Source organism: Macaca thibetana, chromosome 4 (assembly GCF_024542745.1).
Source record: "Macaca thibetana thibetana isolate TM-01 chromosome 4, ASM2454274v1, whole genome shotgun sequence".
Taxonomy (NCBI): domain Eukaryota; kingdom Metazoa; phylum Chordata; class Mammalia; order Primates; family Cercopithecidae; genus Macaca; species Macaca thibetana.
The window spans coordinates 149,215,260-149,237,048 of NC_065581.1; the positions used below are offsets into that span (position 1 = coordinate 149,215,260).

A 21,789-nucleotide genomic window follows, 5' to 3' on the forward strand; every position below is an offset into this window, starting at 1 on the left:
ATCTAGATCATTTATTTTGTTCCCTTTGTGTAAGTTTTCAAGGAAGACTAAATGCCCATGTGTCAAAGTGAAAATAATACCTAGTAACAAATGCCTGAAAATAATGCCTGGCATTTCTGGGTTCTCTCCTCCAAGACAAAGTATACTTACTATAATTTTAGAAACTAAATAAAAAGAGATTTATATATATAAATAATAAGTAAAATACATTATAAATATACTATAAATATCCAACTATGGTTGTCTATCAAGTGTTTTGGATGAATCAAGATAAAAATTTTAGCACAAATCATTTAAGTCAACCAAAAGCATATTTAAATGCCATGAGATTAATTAGCATTACTGTCCCCAGCCTTTGAGTTATTTCTCATCATATGTTATGATGATGTAAAATAAGACTATGACAAATATGTTTTTAAAATAATTTATCAAAAAATTTCATCTCAGGTATAATATTACATGACTTTTCATGTTAATATAATTGTACTGTTTATGTTAATATAACTCTAACTCAATTTGTTATATAATAATTTTTGCATAAATTGCCACTATTTTTAAGAAAAATAATAATTAACTACTAAGTTAGAATATATTTTATAAAAATAATAGCAAAATCATAGATGTGAAGAAAGGAGCAACCAATTCAACTATGTTAAAATCCCAGTTGAAGTTTAATTGATAGCTGTGTAAAGTAATTAATAGCAGTAAAACTTGATTACGTGCATCTCAAAGTACCTTTGAGAACCAATGAAGTGACATAGTATGGCATCATTAAAATGAGTTAGGAGTCTTTGCTAGGAAAAGTAGCAACATTGATAATACTTTAAAAGTTCCAATTGCAATATGTCATTCAGAATCACTCTCTCTTTAGTAAAAGTATTGATTAGTTTTGCTTCTCAGGTTTTCTACAAATTACTAACAATGGAAAAAATTTCATGTGAGTGAAATAAATCATTAACTACTGAGCTCCAGTCTTCAAGATTAGAACCCAAGTTTTAACTTGATCAGATTTATTCTTTGAAAAGAAAATGTTCTATTGGATTCAAATGGTTTACTCTTTTTTCAAATGAATTAATTTAAATCCATGGTTTGTCTCTGCAGGTACATCCTAGTGTTGCTTTTTGATGAATAGAAGTCAAGAATCTCACCAAACTGACACTGTCAAAGTAGACAGAACCTTCTATACAGTAAAGTAGGACTAAATTCTGTTAGCAGCTACCATATATGCTGTGTACTTTCATTGCTCTTGTTAATGTAGCTCTTGAGGCTATCAAAAGAGGAAAAACAAACAAAACTTTGCCTCAATTAATTCTTGTTGCAGCTCAGAAAATTCCCTTCAGATTTTTTAATGATCAATACAACCGTGAGAATCTATATGGACAATATAAATCAGAGAAGTCTTTGGGTTCTTCTGCTGAATGTTTCAACTAGGTCCAAACATTAGTGGTATAGAGTTTTACTGAAATATAATGCTGGTTACCCTTTTTGACCTAGCCTATGTTATGCCTAAGAACATAAAATATAGGCTCAGATGATCTAGATTTGAATTTGACTCTTTAATGTCTTAGCTGTGTGAGTCTGAGCAAATTACTTGACCCCTCTGCCTCAGTTTCTCATCTGTTAAATAGGAACCACAGTGACACCTATCTTACAGGATCGTTACGTGACATAAATAAGACTGTGCAGAAAGGGTGCACTGTAGAGAACCTGATACATAGTAAGGTTTAATAAATATTATGTTTCATTTAGTTGGCAGCTCCTCTTTTACTTCTGTCTAAATGGATCATACTTTACACCTCCATTCTAGTCTGAGCTCACAATATTCTTTCTCTATAACAGATGTCCTGCGCATTGAGTGTCTTTCAGTCTTTGACAGTTCTGCACCCTCCCTCACCTGCAGCCTTGGTCTTCAGATGGGCTGTTCTCTCTGCCTGTAACCCTCTCTTTCCTCTTTTTTTTCCTGACCAGCTTAACTTATCCTTCAAGTCTCACCCTATTTGTTCCTCCCTCCCCACGCCTTTCCTGACATGCTAGACTACATTAGGTGTTCCTGCCTAGAGTTGTTAGCACCCTTTGTCATTACTGCTAATTTATTTTCTGCAGTGCTACAAACTATGGATGTGGGTAGTGGAAAGGTGAGCAATTGCTCCTCCCAGAGCTTAGTGTGATGCCTAAGAATAATAAGCACTGATTGGATAGATGAATAACTAAATGAATGATTGCTTATCTACAAATCTCAGGTCTTTTAAAGAGCAGCCCACAGAGCCACCTCTTCTTTAACTGTTCTCTCTGAATTGCATTTTTACCTACCAGAAAATTCTACATTAAAGGCATAAGATGTTTTTTATTCATTTCTCAATGAAATTGCTCACGCCTTAATTTTTGGTTAGACTCACAGTCATAAAAGCATAATTCCCAGGTTCTCAGAAACTAGTTGCTCTAATCCACCCCAGGGAGAAAATACTTAAGGGTCATAGACCAATTCAAATATTCTTTGTAATGTAGACTGAATATCAAGTCAGGAACAGACTGTAAATCTCATTGAAATGGCATCTAAAAATCACATATACACATATTAAACCATAGTATGGTTATATTTAAAGTAGAGGATTTACTGGCCAGAGCTTTTAAATGGACAGCAAATCTAAATCCAATTTACAAAATTAATGTTGTGGGGCCAGACTTGTAATTTCAGTTTTTATGCTCAATATACATAATTTTAATTATTATGTATATGAAATATTTTTCAGCTTACATAAGCTGAAAGCCTGACTCTTTACTGAATATTAATAGTTTTTACTGTATATTCTAACATTACCAAAAAATAATTTTATCTTTTTTTTTACTAGTTTTCTCACTAATTAACTACTAATTTCTCTGCAGCATTCTCTGACTCCCATTTTAAATATGGGTTCTTAGCTCTTCTTAGCATTGAAAGGATTGAGCCAGTTTCCCTAGGGAAGGTAGTTATACAGATTAATAGCAGTTTTAATGATATTGCAGGGTTCCTTACAGCTATTTTCCTAAAGACTGCAACTTTAGTATTAGTTTATATGGCTGTTCCCTTGAAGATTAATGTAAGAGAAGAAATTTGCTAAAATGCATAGATGCAAATGTAGATCATATACTCTGGATCACCTACTTTTCTGCTTATTTGGCTAAATTCAGATACTGTCATAGACTGTCCCTTGTGTAATAAATATCTTTCTATCATGATGCCATTTTTTTCTAGAAAGTTTTTTAGTTGAATATTGTTCTGTTTAGCAATTGAGTTGATTGCATGTCAGATTCTTTAATTTTTTAATGTCTTTTTAATATTCAGATGGCACGTTTTATAGTGCCTTTAAATTCAGACTAAATTCTCAATCAAATACTTTTTTCATGATTTCTGTGCCTTTTTATGGGTAAAATAAAAATGCAATTCAATAAATTAATAGGAACTTTTGAACTTTATACTAGGTATCTTACTTGAAAGACATTTAGAATACTATTTCACAGTAAATATTCCTGTTAACATAAATGTTGCATACCACATTGGCAGCATGATTTGGATGATTCAGAAGAATCTCACTTTAAGGTTCCTCTAAAAGGCCAGTATTGTTGATAGATATAAGGTAACTGTAATGCTAGTTTGATCTCACATATCTCTTTTTGCCATTTCTGAATAATAATTAATTCTGACATACCAAGACACCACCCTGCAACTTCCAGCATTGTGCTGCCTGCAAAGTCGCTGCTAGAGCATAATTTCTGGATACTCCCAGTTGCACATCTGAGAAGCAGGATTCAGGACACTTTCTCCAGTGTCTTTTTACCATTTCTGGTCATTGAAGAAAATAGTTTCTATGAGATTCAGTTATCCATTCAACAAACTTTTTGTATTTACTCTATTAAAGATACTGTTTTTGTATAGTGGGAGACATGAAAATTAATAAGACAGTGCTATTCTCCAGAGAATTTTACAGTTTCAGCAGGTAAGATTAGCAAGCCAAGAATGTTGTGACAATGCCCTTTGTCAAAAGTGCATCAGGAACACATCTGTAGTGTTTTATTATTCATTGCAGGGAAGGAGAACACACACATGGAGAAGAGTAGAGTGCCTCAGTAAGAGGGTGTTAGATAGGACCCACTATTAGATCTGGGGATGTGACTTTGGGGAGATTTTAGGAAGCAGGCATTGCTTTGTTTTGGATACTGTTAAGAAATGGGAATAACTGTATAATTAGGTATTTAATAAATCTTATTGAGAAAGATGGAAGACTTTGGGAATAAAGCTAGAATTGGTCAAGAGACATCAGTCACTCAGGTTAGCCAAGATAAGTAGATGTTTGGTCATTTTTTAGGATGGACAATATCCATGTTTTTGTGGGTGTTGAGACTTGATTATGGAGTGATCTGGTCTTGTTTTTGTCTCAATCCATCATAGTCACAGCATGGCCTTGTCTGAAGTTGATGTTTTGTGAGATTGTTTACATTCAACAGAAGACAGCAAGGTCCAGCCGTAAGTGCCAGTCTAGGTCCAGGATGTCAAGAGCTAATTTTCATTTCCTCAGTTAGCATAGACAGATGCTGATAAATGCCATGAGTATCACAAACTGTCTACCATGTAGTATGCACATAAAAAACAATGTTCAACTCGTGAATGAAGACACAAATAGTTGGAAGAATGAGTGCAGAAATAGAAGAGATCAGTCCTGATTTGGGGGAAATCATACCTTCCTTTCAGGGTTCAGCTCATATGACCCTTTTCCTAAAAGTTTTCTAAGCTTCATGGAAAGAATTCATAATTTGTTTTGTTTTCCCATGATTTTGTATTTATTGTTAGTAGAGCAATGGTTACTGACAACTGACATTTACTAAGAGCTTACCATTATGTGACCTACTATACAAATAACTTCACTTGCATTGTCTTATATCATAATCCTATGAGACAGATGCTTTTATTACCCCCATTTGCAGATGAGGAGACAGAAGCTGAAAGAGTTTAAGTAAACTGCTTAAGTCCACACAACTAGTAAATGATGGAAGTGAGATTTATCTGCATGCTCTCAGAGCCTGTACTTTTATCATATAACAGCTAGCTATAAAAATTCTGTCTTATGAGGCTGAAAAGTCTTTGATTGCCTGGGAAACAATGCAAGACTGTTTCTGCCCCAGAGAATTTATAATCTCAGAAAGTGAGACTATCTATTTTCTCCTGAGATTGTAAATTTCCTGAAGCAGAAAGACCGTCTTATTTAGTTTTACTCAATGCTTACCGAACTGAATTTCTAAAAGCTTAGAGAGATGAACAATTCAATACAACTCCTTGAATAATATACAGGAGGGAAAGTAAAAGTGTATTCAGGGAATGGCAAGTTGTAGAGTTTAGTTGAAGCATTCATGGAGAAGAGCAATGGGAAGCAAATCTGGAAAAATAGCCAGGAACTAGTTTTGGAAAAGAGCATGTATGATAGTTTAAAGAGTGGGTTTTATCTAATGCGAAATAGAAATAGATAGAAAGTAGGATAGAAAGCAGGGCTTTGAAAAGACTATGAGGAGGTACGAATGGATTAGAGAAGAGATGAGCTAGTCATAGAAGTATTGAGAAATTATTTCAAAGGTGCATGGCATGAGATTATAAGGGCTTAATTTTAATTTGTGGTACTGTTAAAAAAAAAAGAAGTGTAGGGATGTTACCAATCCCAAGAATGAAGAATCAAGAAGACTTAAGGGGAAGAAAATGATAGTTTTGAAAACATTCAATGTGCTAAGCATACAAAACTAATCCTTCTAATAGCTCTGCAAGGCATATTCTCTTATCACTGTTTTTAGGGTAGGGAAATTAAAGCTAAAATTTAAATAAATTAATGTATTCTTATTTGGTAAATAGTAGAAGTAAAACTACAAATTAGATGTAGAAGAGGAGAGGAAAAAGAGACTGACATAAAAAATATGTATATTGGGGGCTCAGCACAGTGGCTCACGCCTGTGATCCCAGTACTTTTGGAGGCTGAGGTGGGAAGATCACTTGAACCCAGGAGTTTGAGACCAGCCTGAGCAACATGGCGCTCACCTGTAATCCCAGCTACTCAGGAGGCTGAGGTGGGAGGATCGCTTGAGCTGGGAGGTCAAGGCTACCATGAGCTGGCATCACACCACTGCACTACAGCCTAGGTGAAAGATCAAGACCCTGTCTCAAAACAACAAAAAATGTAACTTGGGACCAGGTGAAACGTTAAGATAAAGACACGTTTCATATGGTAATTTTTATTGAAGCAGACAAGGAGGGAATGACTGAAACAGAGAGGAAGATAATACATTCAATTTTAGTTCATGTAGAATTTGAAGCCCTAGTAGAACATCTCAGTGAAAATGTCCAAAGGAAATTTAGAAACACAAAAGGCAAGGCAAAGAGCCAACTCTATTCTGTAAAAATTGATTTTGAAGTCATTCACACCAAGGTGTTGTAGATGTCACAGTAATATAAGAACTGCAGAATATTTTAGACTTCACAAGGATTCTAAGAACCAAACAGTGAGAGTCTAACAGGAACAATGAGGCAAAGATCAAATCTTTAGATTTAAATAGCTATAGTTTAGGTGAATAAGTGGTGTGTAAGTTGTAGTAATTATCCCATCTTTTTGTGCTTCCTTGCATCTGCATTCTTGGGGTAGTCTCCTCCCACATTCATTCTTGGCTTTGCCAAATCACTTGCTTTGGCCAATGGGACAGTTGCAAATGTGACAGAATTGGAGACTTAAAAAGCACTTGCACATTGGAGTTTTCTTTCTTAGTTCTCTTGGAGTCCTACAACTGCCATAAAAATCTGAAGCTAACCTCCAGGAGGATTTGAGACTATGTGAAGAGATGTCCTTCTGGCCCAGCTGACTCACCAGCTGACTGAGCAAGCCCAGATAAGATCAGTAGATACTATCCCGAAGTGGTAACCTTTAGACTCATGAGCTGATTAAATAGTTGTGATGGAGCAAAGCCTAACTAATACAGGGAAGAAAAAGGGCCACTGAAGAAAACAATGATGAAAAATTCATCAAAGTGGAAACAAATCAAAGCATCTTTTTCAAAGCAAGGAGATAGAATGTCAATAAAGAGTTTTTGAGTTAAATGCTAAAGAAAGGTCAAGGTACTGAGGAGGAGGGAAAGACCATTAGGTTTGCTGGATAATTATTTGATAACACTGAAAGCAGTTTCATAAAGTAATGATGGGTGATAGCCTGTAGAAAAGAGAGTTATAAAGGGCAACTGCCTGCTCTGTCTGGAACTCTTCAGTGGCACATTTAGGCTGGGTTGAACCATGGGAAAATAATTGTATGGGAGGGCTTCACATGTGGAACTTAGGTCTATCCTGATAATCAAAGCTGAGAGAAAACAAAAGCAAAAGAGTCAGTGGATCCCAGCACTTTGGGAGGCTGAGGTGGGTGAATCACTGGAGGTCAGGAGTTCGAGACCAGCCTGGCCAACATGGTGAAACCCCATCTCTGCTAAACATTCACTACAAAATTAGCCAGGCATGGTCCACATGCTTGTAATCCCAGCTACTTGGAGACTGAGGCAGGATAATCACTTGAATCTGGAAGATGGAGATTGAGTCACTGCACTCCAGCCAGGGCAACAGAGTGAGACTCCATATCAATAAAAAAAAGAAAAAAAAAAGGAGGCAGTGGAAAACAGCTGCCTCCATCTCTGTGTAGAGTCTGCAGGTTCCTAAAAAAAACTACACATGTCTGGTTGTGATTTATCAAAGGCTTGACCCTTTCTAGGGCATCAGATTTGGTAGGTATTCAGTATCCCCTGGTGGGTTGGATATTTGGAGGTTGGAGTAGAGTGAGGCTCCTTTGAAGGTTCATCTTTAGCTCCATGGATTTGGCCTTCCCAAATGTATTAGAAAAATCCATCAGTTTTTCTCATGGGTGACCTCTCACATTTTGAGATCATGTTGTGGGAAGAATGAGTTCAGTCCTAGGTCTTAAAGTAGAGGTAGCAAATGTGTATATATATAAAATTCATGAAGAAGTTTGTTAAGGAAATTTCACAATACAGATATAGGACAGTAGATTATGGGGGCATCAGGACCACAACTTGGAAATACTCAGTCGGGGTACTTGAATATTTAATTATAAACCTTGTATCTACATTTTTAATATCTTTCCCTCCCTCTGGTATACTAGTACTATGATTTAATAAAATAAAAAAAATGCACTCATATATCTATTCAAGGAATTTTTTTTTTTTTTAATTATTATACGTTAAGTTCTGGGATACATGTACAGAACGTGCAGGTTTGTTTCATAGGTATACACGTGCCATGGTTGTTTGCCGCACCCAACAACCCATCACCTACATTAGGTATTTCTCCTAATGCTATCCCTCCCCTAGACCCCCACCCCCCTACAGGCACTGGTGGGTGATGTTCCCCTCCCTGTGTCCATGTGTTCTCATTGTTCAGTTCCCACTTATGAGTGAGAACATGCAATGTTTGGTTTTCTGTTCCTGTGTTAGTTTGCTGAAAATGATGGTTTCCAGCTTCATCCATGTCCCTGTAAAGGACATGAAGTCATCCTTTTTTATGGCTGCATAGTATTCCATGGTGTATACGTGCTACATTTTCTTTATTCAGTCTATCACCAATGGGCATTTGGGTTGGTTCCAAGTCTTTGCTATTGTGAACAGTGCTGCAATAAACATTTTGTGTGCATGTGTCTTTATAGTAGAATGATTTATAATCCTTTGGGGATATACCCAGTAATGGGATTGCTGAGTCAAATGGTATTTCTGGATCTAGATCCTTGAGGAATCACCACATTGTCTTACACAATGGTTGAACTAATTTGCACTCCCACCAACAGTGTAAAGCATTCCTAGTTCTCCATATCCTCTCCAGCATCTGTTATTTCCTGACTTTTTAATGATCGCCATTCTAACTGTCATGAGATGGTATCTCATTGTGGTTTTGATTTGCATTTCTCTAATGACCAGTGATGATGAGCTCTTTTTCATATGTTTGTTGGTCACATAAATGTCTTCTTTTGAGAAGTGTCTGTTCATATCCTCCACTCACTTTTTGATGGGGTTGTTTGTTTTTTTCCTTGTAAATTTGTTTAAGTTCCTTTTAGATTCTGGATAATAGCCCTTTGTCAGATGGATAGATTGCAAACATTTTCTCCCATTCTGTAGGTTGTTTACTCTGATCATAGTTTCTTTTGCTGTGCAGAAGCTCTTTAGTTTAATTAGATCCTATTTGTCTATTTTAACTTTTGTTGTCTTTGCTTTTGGTATTTAAGTTGTGAAGTCTTCGCCCATGCCTATGTCCTCAATGGTATTGCCTAAGTTTTCTTCTAGGGTTTTCATGGTTTTGGGTCTTATGTTTAAGTCTTTAATGCATCTCAAGTTAATTTTTGTATAAGGTGTAAGGAAGGGGTTCAGTTTCAGTTTTCTGCATATGGCTAGCCAGTTTTCCCAGCACCATTTATTTGATAGGGAATCCTTTCCCCATTGCTTGTTTTTGTCAGGTTTGTCAAAGATCAGACAGTTGTAGATGTGTGGCATTATTTTTGAGGCCTCTGTTCTGTCCCATTGGTCTATATATCTGTTTTGGTAGCAGTACCATGCTGTTTTGGTTACAGTTGCCTTGTAGTATAGTTTGAAGTCAGGTGGCATGATGCTTCCAGCTTTGTCCTTTTTGCTTAGGATTGTCTTGGCTATACGGGCTCTGTTTTGGTTCCATATGAAATTTAAAGTTTTCTCTAATTCTGAGAAGAAAGTAAATGGTAGCTTGATGGGGATAGCATTGAATCTTTAAATTACTTTGGACAGTATGGCCATTTTCATGGTATTTATTCTTTCTATCCATGAGCATGGAATGTTTTTCCAGTTGTTTGTGTCCTCTCTTATTTCCTTGAGTAGTGGTTTGTAGTTTTCTTGAAGAGGTCCTTCACATCTCTTGTAAGTTGTATACCTAGGTATTTTATTCTCTTGGTAGCAATTGTGAATGGGAGTTCACTCATGATTTGGCTCTCTGTTTGTCTGTTATTGGTGTATAGGAATGCTTGTGAATTTTGCACATTGATTTTGTATTGAGACTTTGCTGAAGTTGCTTATCAGCTTACGGAAATTTTGGGCTGAGACAACGGGGTTTTCTAAATACACAATCATGTCATCTGCAAACAGGGACAATTTGACTTCCTCTCTTCCTGTTTGAATACTCTTTATTTCTTTTTCTTGCCTGACTGCTTTGGCTAGAACTTTCAATACCATGTTGAACAGGATTGGTGGGAGAGGCCATCCGTGTCTTGTGCCAGTTTTCAAAGGGTATGCTTCCAGCTTTTGCCCATTTAGTATGAGATTGACTGTGGGTTTGTCATAATTTACTCTTATTATTTTGAGATACATTCCATCAATACCTAGTTTATTGAGATGTTTTAGCATGAAGGGGTGTTGAATTTTATTGAAGGCCTTTTCTGCATATATTGAGATAATCATGTGGTTTTTGTCATTGGTTCTGTTTATGTGATGGATTATGTTTATTGATTTGCGTATGTTGAGCCAGACTTGCATCCCAGGGAAGAAAGCAACTTGATTGTGGTGGATAAGCTTTTTATATGTTGCTGGATTCAGTTTGCCAGTATTTTATTGAGGATTTTCACATCAATGTTAATCAGGGATATTGGCCTGAAATTTTCTTTTTTTAATTGTGTCTCTGCCAGGTTTTGGTCTCAGGATGATGCTGGCCTCATAAAATGAGTTAGGGAGGAGTGCCTCTTTTTCTATTGTTTGGAATAGTTTCAGAAGGAATGGTACCAGCTTCTCTTTGTACCTCTGGTAGGATTCAGCTGTGAATCCGTCTGGTCCTGGGGTTTTTTTTTTGGTTGGAAGGCTATTAATTACTGCCTCAATTTTGGAACTTGTTGTTGGCCTGTTCAGGGATTCAACTTCTTTCTGATTTAGACTTGGGAGGGTGTATGTTTCCAGGAATTTATCCATTTCTTCTAGATTTTCTAGTTTATTTATGTAGAGGTGTTTATAGTGTTCTCTGATGGCATTTTGTATTTCTGTGGGATCAGTGGTGATATTCCCTTTTTCATTTTTTGTGTCTATTTGATTCTTCTCTCTTTTCTTCTTTATTAGTCTGTCTAGTGGTCTATTTATTTTGTTAATCTTTTCAATAAACCAGTTCCTGGATTCATTGAATTTTTTTGAAGGGTTTTTCATGTCTCTATCTCCTTCAGTTCTGCTCTGATCTCAGTTATTTCTTGTCTTCTGCTAGCTTTTGAATTTGTTTGCTCTTGCTTCTCTAGTACTTTTAATTGTGATGTTAGGGTGTCTATTTTAGATCTTTCCTGCTTTCTCCTGTGGGCAGTCAGTGCTATAAATTTCCCTCTAAACACTGCTTTAGCTGTGTCCCAGAGATTCTGGTATGTTGTGTCTTTGTTCTCATTGGTTTCAAAGAACTTATTTATTTCTGCCTTAATTTCATTATTTGCCCAGTAGTCATTCAGGAGCAGGTTGTTCAGTTTCCATGTAGGTGTGTGGTTTTGAGTACGTTTCTTAATCCTGAGTTCTAATTTGATTGCACTGTGGTCTGAGAGACTGTTTCTTATGATTTCTGTTCTTTTGCATTTGTTAAGGAGTGCTTTACTTCCAATTATGTGATCACTTTTAGAATAAGTGCAATGTGGTGCTGAGAAGAATGTATATTCTCTTGATTTTGGGTGGAGAGTTATGTAGATGTTTATTAGGTCCGCTTGGTCAAGAGATGAGTTCAAGTCCTGAATATCCTTGTTAATTTTCTGTCTCATTTTTGTCTGTCTGATATTAACAGTGGATATTAAAGTCTCCCACTATTATTGTGTGAGAGTCTATGTCTCTTTGTAGGCCTCTAAGAACTTGCTTTATGAATCTGGGTACACTTATATTGGGTGCATATATATTTAGGATTGTTAGCTCTTCTTGTTGCATTGATCCCTTTACCATTATGTAATGCTCTTCTTTGTCTTTTTTGATTTTTATTGGTTTAAAGTCTGTTTTATCAGAGACTAGGATTGCAACCCTCCTTTTTTTTTTTTTTGCTTACCATTTGCTTGGTAAATATTCCTCCATCCCTTTATTTTGAGCCTATGTGTGTCTTTGCACATGAGATGGGTCTCCTGAATACAGCATATCAATGAGTCTTTAATCTTTATCCAATTTGCCAGTCTATGTCTTTTAGTTGCAGCATTTAGCCCATTTACATTTAAGGTTAATATTGTGTGAATTTGATCCTGTCATTATGATGCTAGCTGGTTATTTTGCCCGTTAGTTGATGTAGTTTCTTCACAGTGTCGATGGTCTTTACCATTTGTTATGTTTTTGCAGTGTCTGAAAGCAGTTTTTCCTTTCCATATTTAGTGCTTCCTTCAGGAGTTCTTGTAAGGCAGGCCGGGTGGTGACAAAATCTTTCAGCATTTGCTTGTCTGTAGAGGATTTTATTTCTCCTTTGCTTATGAAGCTTAGTTTGGCTGGATTTAAAATTTTGAGTTGAAAATTATTTTCTTTAGGAATGTTGAATATTGGCCCCCACTCTCTTCTGGCTTGTGGGATTTTTGCAGAGAGATCTGCTGTTAGTCTAATGGGCTTCCCTTTGCTGGCAGGCAGGAATGTATAAGTCTGCTGAAGCTGCGCCCATAGCCGCCCCTTCCCCCAGGTGCTCTTTTCCAGGGAGATGGGAGTTTTAGCTATAAGCCTCTCATTGGGGCTGCTGCCTTTCTTTCAGAGATGCCCTGCCCAGAGAGGAGGAAGCTACAGAGGCAGTCTGGCTATAGCAACTTTGCAGAGCTGTGGTGGTCTCTGCCCAGTTCGAACTTCCTGGTGGCTTTGTTTACACTGTGAGGGGAAAACTGCCTACTTAAGCCTCAGTAATGGTGGATGCACCTTCCCTGCCCAAGCTCTAGTGTCCCAGGTCGACTTCAGACTGCTGTGCTGGCAGCAAGAATTTCAGGTCAGTGAATCTTAGCTTGCTGGGCTCCGTGGGGGTACAATCTGCTGAGCTAGACCACTGGGATCCCTGGCTTTCAGCCCCCTTTCCAGGGGAGTGAACAGTTCTGTCTTGTTGGTGATCCAGGTGCCACTGGGGTATGAAAAACACTCCTGCAGCTAGCTCAGTGTCTGCCCAAACGGTCACCCACTTTTGTGCTTGAAACCCAGGACCCTGGTGGCATAGGTACCCGAGGGAATCTCCTGGTCTGTGGGTTGTGAAGACTGTAGGAAAAGAGTAGTATCTGGGCTAGAGTGCACTATTCCTCATGGCACAGTCCCTTACGGCTTCCCTCGGCTAGGGGAGGGGGTTCACTGACCCTTTGTGCTTCCCAGCTGAGGTGATGCCTCATGCTTCTGTTTGCCATCTGTGGGCTGCACCCACTGTCTAACCAGTCCCAATGAGATGAGCCAGGTACCTCAGCTGGAAATGCAGAAATCACCCACCTTATGTGTTGATCTTGCTGGGAGCTGCAGACCGGAGCTGTTCCTATTTGGCCATCTTACGCAAGACTTGATCCAAGATGTTTCAAGGAATCTTTTATACACAAGAACAACACATGATCCTCTTTGCACTTTCCTAGAAGACAGATAGGGAATGAATTAGGAAGCCCTGGTTTTCTTTTCTGGTATACAGTGGTTATAGAGTATTCCTCTGTTTAGCTTTAGGCTGTTATAATCCAGAGAATACAATTATATTTCAGATAAAAACAATAAAAAAAGCAACTCAATACCTTGCATTTGTGTTATGCAATAGTTCATAGCAAAACCAACAGGTACTTGTTTTGATGCTGAATCACTTTGAACTCTGTGCTATCTCTTATCAAAGTCTAACAGGGAAGTGGTAGTTTAGGAAAATGGAAAGTCATGCTATTGATTTCATAGGTCCTGGGAAAATGATAGAAAACATTGTTACATAATAATTAGTGAAGACCAAAGAATCCCCATAGATAATTTTTCACTTTTGAAAATTTTGGTGTTTAAAGAAATTTCTACCATCTTTTAAAGCATGAATCTCCATTATCCAAAATTTTTAGTATTATAAAATATTCTAGTTTATCAATTTTAACTTAACTTTAATTTTAACTTAAAAATATATTTTATAAATACAAAATAATATATGTAACTTTCAGGTAGGTTCTAAAGCATAATAATTAATGAACATCCATTTGACCAGCTAGCCCAAGACTTAGACTATTACTAGTAGTGAGCCTATGAGTTCTTCCCCTGTTTCCACTGTCGGAGTAAAACCTTTTTCCCAGAAGATGTTGATAACACCTAAATTTCTAATAGCAAAATACTAGAATCAATTCAAATTTCTATTAATGGGTGAGGAATAATTTATGGCTTATTCATTGAATAAAATATTATACAAGATTAAAATAATGACTTGAGTGATATATAATAACATGGATGCAATTTGGAAGCATAATGTTGGGTGAAAAAAGTTTATAATAACATGGATGTAATCCCAATTTGGAAGCATAATGTTGGGTGAAAAAAGTTTCAACAAAAACTACATGTAACATGAGAATGGTGTGAACCCGGGAGGCGGAGCTTTTGAGATCCAGTCTGGGCGACAAAAGACTCCCACAAATAATGTAACATGATTCTATTTTTATAAAGCCCACAAATAAGGAAAACCAAATAATATATTGTTTGGCAATGTATGTTAGTAAACTATAAAATATAGTAAGAGAATTATAAATGGATTGCTATTAGAATTACTTATTCGAGTATTATAGATTCTATACTTCCATAGGACATTATTAGAAGAAATTATTAGATGTCACTTATGCCATGAAAAATAAAGGTAGCTAGTATGCTGGCCATAAGGTCAAATATAAACATTGTGATTGCACATATGTAGTTCATAACTTTACCTTCTTTACACAATTATTTTCACTAAATTATCCCTTAATATTATGCTCTCAACATAAATAAGAAAGACATAAAAACAGATTTTGCAGTTTCTGCTGTCATTATTCACTATGACTTTTAAAACTTCCCCCATGTCCATTCTAATGACAAGAATCCTTAATATGTAGATCATGGACTCCTAGAGGTTCCAAGAATAGGCTTGAAAGAGTTCATGAATCTCTGAAAATGTCTATAAAATTTCTGTGATTTTCTTTTTTTTTTTTTTTTTTTTTTTTTTTTTTTTTTTTTTTTTTTTTTTTTACTGCCAGGTGTTTATTCTCTCACATGTGGGTGGTTCACATACACAGCACACACAGGTGCGGGCACTGGGGAAAAGGGCAGCACTCTTGGCTTCGGAGGGGAGGATCTTAGCCTCACTGTGTAAGAAGGGAGAGGATGGTTTCTCTCCTGCCCTCACTAGGGCCTAGGGGACCCAGCAGCAAATTCCACCCCTTCCACCTCTCAGCCAAGGAGAAGCCACCTTAGTGACATCTAGTTCCAAGGTTATACTAAGCGTAGAAGGGAGTGGCCTGGTCCCAGCCATTACAGGGTGAAGATATAAACGGTAAAGGAAGGTATAGTTTGGATGAGGCCACAAGAAGGGGCAGATGACACCATCAGAAACATGCGCAGGAGAGGGGCAGTTACTGGGTTTCTGGGCTGCATAGTCCCTGGCTTGGGAGGAAGGATAGGGAAGATGGATGGGGCTCATTGGCATTGATGATGTCCACGAATTCGGGCTTGAGGGAAGCATTACCCATGAGGAAGCCATCCACCTCAGGCTGGCTGCCCAGCTCCTTGCAGCTTGCCCCATCACAGAGCCTCCATAAATGATACGGGTGCTCTGAGCCACCGCATCAGAGACGTTGGACTTAAGCCATTCTTGGAGCTTCTCGTGTACTTTCTGGGCCTGCTAGGGTGATGCAGTCTTGCTGCTACCAATGGCCCACGTGGGCTCATAGGCCGGGATGACCTTGCTCCAGTCCTTCACATTATCTGTGATGACCTTCTTCTGCTCGAAAACAAACTTCTCAATGATGCCACTTCCCTTTCAGCTAGCTTCTCCCCAATGCAAGCGATTACTCTGAGTCCCTCTGCCAGAGCATGGGTCACTTTCTGCTCAATCAGCTCATCTGACTCCCCAAAGACATGCCACTCTCTGAGTGCCCCAGGACCCCAGACTGGCTTCGCAGTCTTTGATCATTCCAGGGGTGATCTCCGCAGTAAAGGCCCTGTTAGTTACTTTGTAGCAGTTCTGCGCAGTCACAGCAATCTTCAGCTCTGGCTTCTGGGGCAAAGTCGATATAGGCAGCGGGGGTAGTGCAAACCACCTCAGTGTCGGCCGGCACCTTGGCCGCGATCAGAATGCCGGTGAGCTCCACCACTCTTCTTCTGTCCGTTCATCTTCCAGTTCCCCCATAAAGAACTTCCTGGAGGGCGCCGTGGCGCTGGAGCTGAGGCGCTGAAGGTCAGTGTCAGCCTTCTGTGATTTTCTAGGCTGGGGATTATAGGTTTTATGATATTCTAAAAGGAATCATGTTAAAAAAATGTAAGAACCTATGTTGTAAGATTAGTATAGACAAAAGTTTAAGGTTCGTTTCTCTTGAAAGATTGATTTGCTTCCTCATAGCAGATACTAAAAATGTATTACACATCACAGTTTTCTTTATTCTTAGCCACTAGGAAGGTCAGAGTTCACCTAATGCTTATTCATAATAACCATATTTGTCTTTAAGTCTGGCTTATTTTCTTCCTTTTCACACTCTCTTTTTTTGAATTCTTTTAAATTGTTATTCTATAGAATATATGTAGCGTTTTATAGGCATCTGCTATTTTAACCTGCTCTAATACATGAATAATAATGATCAGTCTTGACATGTTTTACATTTTAGAACCTTAAATTATAAAGAAAAAAGAATATTATATCTTAATCTATATACTAATTAAAAAATACATTTTTAAATTGTCTTTCTGAGCTTGGTTGGAAGACTAATTGTAAACCAAACATGACAGGCTGCTTGATAGAATTGTAATTAATGAATGTTGGCCAGAAACCTCCTCTAGCTACTTCCTTACTTGGTTCCCATTTTGCTTCTCTGGCTCTCATGCCGGTTGGTGCTGTCTCTTCTGCCTCTTACCTTGTTTATCCCATTGCTTTTCAATTCTAACTGTGCACATCTTTGCTAGAGAATGTGACGCTAGCTCCCTGCGCTTTTCCCTCATTTGTAGGTTTGTACACATGTGTAGCGTTCATTCTGTTTTCCTCCAAATCTGCAAAGCGAGGCAGGAAAGTGCCTTCAGTTGGGCCTTCTTTACTCTACCTGAATGAGACCCAGGTGCAGTAGAGGAGAAATACGAAGTGTAGAGAAAACAATCAAGACAAAGAAAAAGAGGAGACACATTAGTTTAAAATGTGATTTAAAAAGGCAGGTGAATTTTTAATAAACATCAGAAAAGAAGATGTTTATTAAACAAATGACCCCAAAGGTGAAAATAAAAGAAATAAGCTAATGTTTAAGGAAAACAAGTAAAGTGAGAATGTGTGAGAAACCATAGAGGATAAGAAAGGATTTACTAGTAGACAGATAATAGTATGCATTAGCTGAGGGAAGATTGGATATGGATATTGTGCTCAGTATGGAAATAAGTCAGACAAATATGGGCATGCCAGAAAGTTCATGATTCTGTGCTTATATTATTTTAATTATATTTTCAAAATCCCTGGAGCTTTTGCTCCTTTACTATTGGGTCTGTAGTGTAGAAAATGAAATTCTAATCATTGTCATTGAAAGTGAATTAAGCCCATTTCTTTCCTCATTCTACTTTCTTTATATCAACCAAATTATCTATTACACTTTGGTGTTGTTTATCTTTCTCAATGTAAAAAGAAAGCTATGCACAAAAATATAGACACCTATTGTCCAGGCAGTGGAACCAAGTAAGAGACTTCGGGGACCTAAAATTGAGTTTGTTAAAGCAACTTAATAGTAATATAAAATCTTTTACATTTGCTAATGGGAAATTGGCTGTACAGGCATTTTAAAGGTGGTAAAACTAAAGACTTCTGTAGGGAATTAGAGTAAGTTAATGGCTTTGCTTGGCTGAGTGATTAAGAAAGTCTACAAAGAAAGCACTGATACATTTGGGTGTGCCTGACATTCTCCATTAGGACAAACCTGAAATATGTGTTTTTTTGCTGATATTCAAAGAAATACTTGATATTCAAAAAATACTATGTTAATAATACTAAAAGTAACTTTTTTTCCATTGGCATGCTCACATGTACAATATGAAATTGCTTTTTGAGGAGTTAAAGGAATACATAATTGAACTCGGATTAGAGAAGGTTTATATGTTTCTGCACAGTTCCAATGTTGACATAGGACAGTGCTCATTGAATTTGCTCAATATATCTGTACATTTACATTTACAGTTAAGTACATTGATATCTATGTTTTAACATTATTTTACTTGTTTAATGAATAAAGTATTTTTTTTTTCCTTTTCAACAGAATATTACCACCTTGTTTGACTTTGAAAGTCACTTCCCAGAAGCTAATTTTCTCAAATGCAAGGGAAGACTATCTCCTAGGAATCTTTGCTCAACAGTTTTGGGATGATATCTCAAAAAGGATTTTGTTTTACCATTTCTATCACATCATTGTACACTGACAGATCATTGAGCACACTTGGGTGATTCAATTTGCTACAGAGGATATTATGAGAAAAATGATCCCAAATTATTTTTCAAACTGATGTTTTTTTGTTATCCACGTGACATTATATTTTACCAACTTTTGTTTGCTATAATTTTGTACCACAGTACAGAAATAGGGGTATAAATAATGAATATTTTAGTTTGATCCAGCAGTAAGTAAGTATATTTGCTGAGGGCAACCCAAGTAGTTGGCTCACTGCATTCCTGAAGCTTATCTTATCAAACAGATATCAGACACTGCTGAAAGATGGAGGCGGGGGGAACTATCCCTGTTACTCAAGGATTTGTCATAGAAAGAGGCTTTGTCTAAGCAAAGAAGGAAACTGTCATTTCTTCTTAAGTTGCTGATCTAGTTTAAGAAACAAAGTATATTTGCTCAAACTTATTTTTTTAAAAAGTGCAGGCAGCTCTCCCACTGTTTGTTCCTTTTCTGTCCAGACATTTTTCCTAGAATGGAAAACTGAAATTAAATCACTTTTAATGGAACTTAGGGTAATGGTGATTAAGAAAGGGAGCCAGATGAAGAGAAAGAAAATAGATAGCATTACAGGATGGAGGACAAGAAGGATAAGAATAGGGAGAAGGCAATACTTAAATTTCTGTTATAAAAGGAAAGTAGCAAGTGTTAAACAATCTCTCTCTACTGTAAATAGAAACCATAGAAACAGACATTCACTTGCTGTGTATTTATTTGTGGGTAGTTGTTGCAACAACTGAGTACTTGTTAGCCAGCAACGTTGAAAAAAAAAATTAGCCAGCAACGTTGAAAAAAAAATGAGTACACTCGTGATTAAGGAAAACATTTAAGAATTAACTCTACTAATAAGCCAATGAGTTGATAGTTTGATTTTAAGGAATAGCTACATAAAGTGTATGACAATTTTCCTTGCTTCTTCATTTTTTGATTTAGGCATTGGTTATATTTAATCCAAATTTATTACCTATCATGTGCTAATACTTTGCTAGTGAGTTATATTAGCAGATTATAACTTTGAAACAGAATTTTCATTCAATGTTATGTAGAGAGTTTCTGAATGTGTGTTTTTGATGGATATGTAGGTGTGAGTAATGGTTGTAGTTATATTGGGAAAGAATAAGACTTAGAAATTTTATAGTGTGGATGATTAAGCATTCTGTGAGGTCAACTGAAGTTGGATATTTGTGTATTGATTTCTTAGAACAATTTTTGACCTCTCTTAAAGTCACCACTATAACTTAACTTCTGATTAGTACTGATTAGTAAAGAATTAAATTATTTGTCAGAACTAAATTCTTCTTGGAAGGCCAAGCAGCAGTAAACAAAATCAGTATTCTTAACTCTTAAAAACAACTCTTGACTCTACTTCTCCTCTGATTACTGCAGAATCTCTACAGCAAAATTCTGAAAAAGTTGCCTACACTCAGTGTCCTTTTTTTTTCTTCTCTCTCTGATCCCCCACACCACAATTTAAAAATTTTTATTACAAAAAAGTTCAAACATATAAAAAGATAGAAAACAGTACCACCAGGTGCCATTACTCAACTTCAACAATTCTCAACATATGGCAATCTTATCCCATCCTTATATTAATATTTCTTCTTCCCACCCAATCTCTACCCACTATGGTGTTATTTTGAATCACATCCTAGACATCATATAATTCTATCTGTAAATCCTTTTGTAAGTGTATCTAAAATACATGAAATAATCTTAATAAACAAACGTAATTATAAAACAATCACCCCTAAAAAGTAAAAAAAATACCCTAATATTACCAAGTATCCAGTATAAAACTTCTCACAGTTTTATAGTTTGTTTTTTATGATTTGTTTGAATCCAGATTTTTGTGGGTATATCTTCTTGTTGCTTGTTCATCCACATAAAGTCCATTTGTTCTAATTGGTTGATTTGTCTCTTTTAATCTCGTTTAATATGGATCTTCTCTCTGCGTTAGTTTCCTTGCAATTTATTTCCTTTGCCTGTGGAGTTTCCCACAATCTGAATTTGCTGACTCATTCTCTCTTGAACACACTGCAGTTAGACCATTCTTACTACTCTGGGAAGCTGCTCTTATCAAAAGTCACCAAGGAAATTTCACATTGTAATACCTGTTGGTCAGTTTTTAGTCCTCATTTTAGTTATCTACATTATTCTTGATGTATAATAATTATACATATTTATGGTATACATGTGATATTTTGATTGATGCATACAATATGTAATGATCAAATCAGGGTAATTGGGATATCCATCACCTCACTGATCGATTCTCCATGTTGGGAACATTCCAAATTCTCTCTTCTAGGTATTTTGAAATATATAATTACTGTTAAGTATAGACATCATACTGTGCTATTAAACATTAGAACTTATTCCTTCTGTCTAACTGTATGTTTTTACCCAATAAACCTCTGTTCATACCCTTCCCCACTACTCTTCCCGGTCTCTGGTAACCACTGCCAACATTGTTTACCACTTGATAACTCATTGTCTTTAATAAACTTTCTTTAATTGATCTCCAGTACAGCTGATCTCCAGGTTTCCTTCTATACCACTGGCTGAGACATTTTTTGCTGATTCTTTCTGTTTTACTAGTAAATGTCAGAGTGCCCCAGAGTTCTAACTCTGGTTCTCCCCTCTCTCTGTCCTCACTTTCTTGATCATCTCATTCAATTTGAGACATGTATACTCAATGATCTACTTGACATTGCCATATGCAAATGGAAGTTTTCAAATTCCAGACATTTCCAATAACTCTCAAACTGAGCTCTTACATTCATTCCATGACCCAGTCCCACAAAGTTTCCCCCAGCTCTGTCAACAGCAAATATCCTCCATTTGCTCTGGTCAAATACCTCGAAATCATTCTGATTTCCATTTTCTTTTCATGCCTCATTTCCAGACACATTGCTTTGCCTCTTCCTTCGGCAGTGTCCACAAATGAACCGTCTCTCACCAGCTCCTGTCCCCATCTGGTCCAACCCACTTTGAACTTTCAATCTGGCTTAGAGTGATAGTTTCTGTAACCCTTACCTTAAATACAGACTATGCTCAACCCAGCAGGCAGAGTGACCCCATTAAAATGCCAAAAAATTAAAGTTACTTCTCTGTTCAAAATCCTCCAGCAGTTTTCTATCTGACTTAGAGCTGAATTCTGAGTCTC

General features: G+C 36.9%; 1 protein-coding gene and 1 pseudogene across 2 annotated transcripts in view; one reads left to right on the forward strand and one right to left on the reverse strand.

Annotated features, from left to right (window-relative positions):
- FRK (fyn related Src family tyrosine kinase) overlaps nt 1–21,789 on the forward strand; it is a 154,156-nt gene that overhangs the window by 45,403 nt on the left and 86,964 nt on the right. The window lies entirely within an intron of this gene.
- Nucleotides 15,573–17,151, reverse strand: LOC126952244 (triosephosphate isomerase-like; annotated as a pseudogene).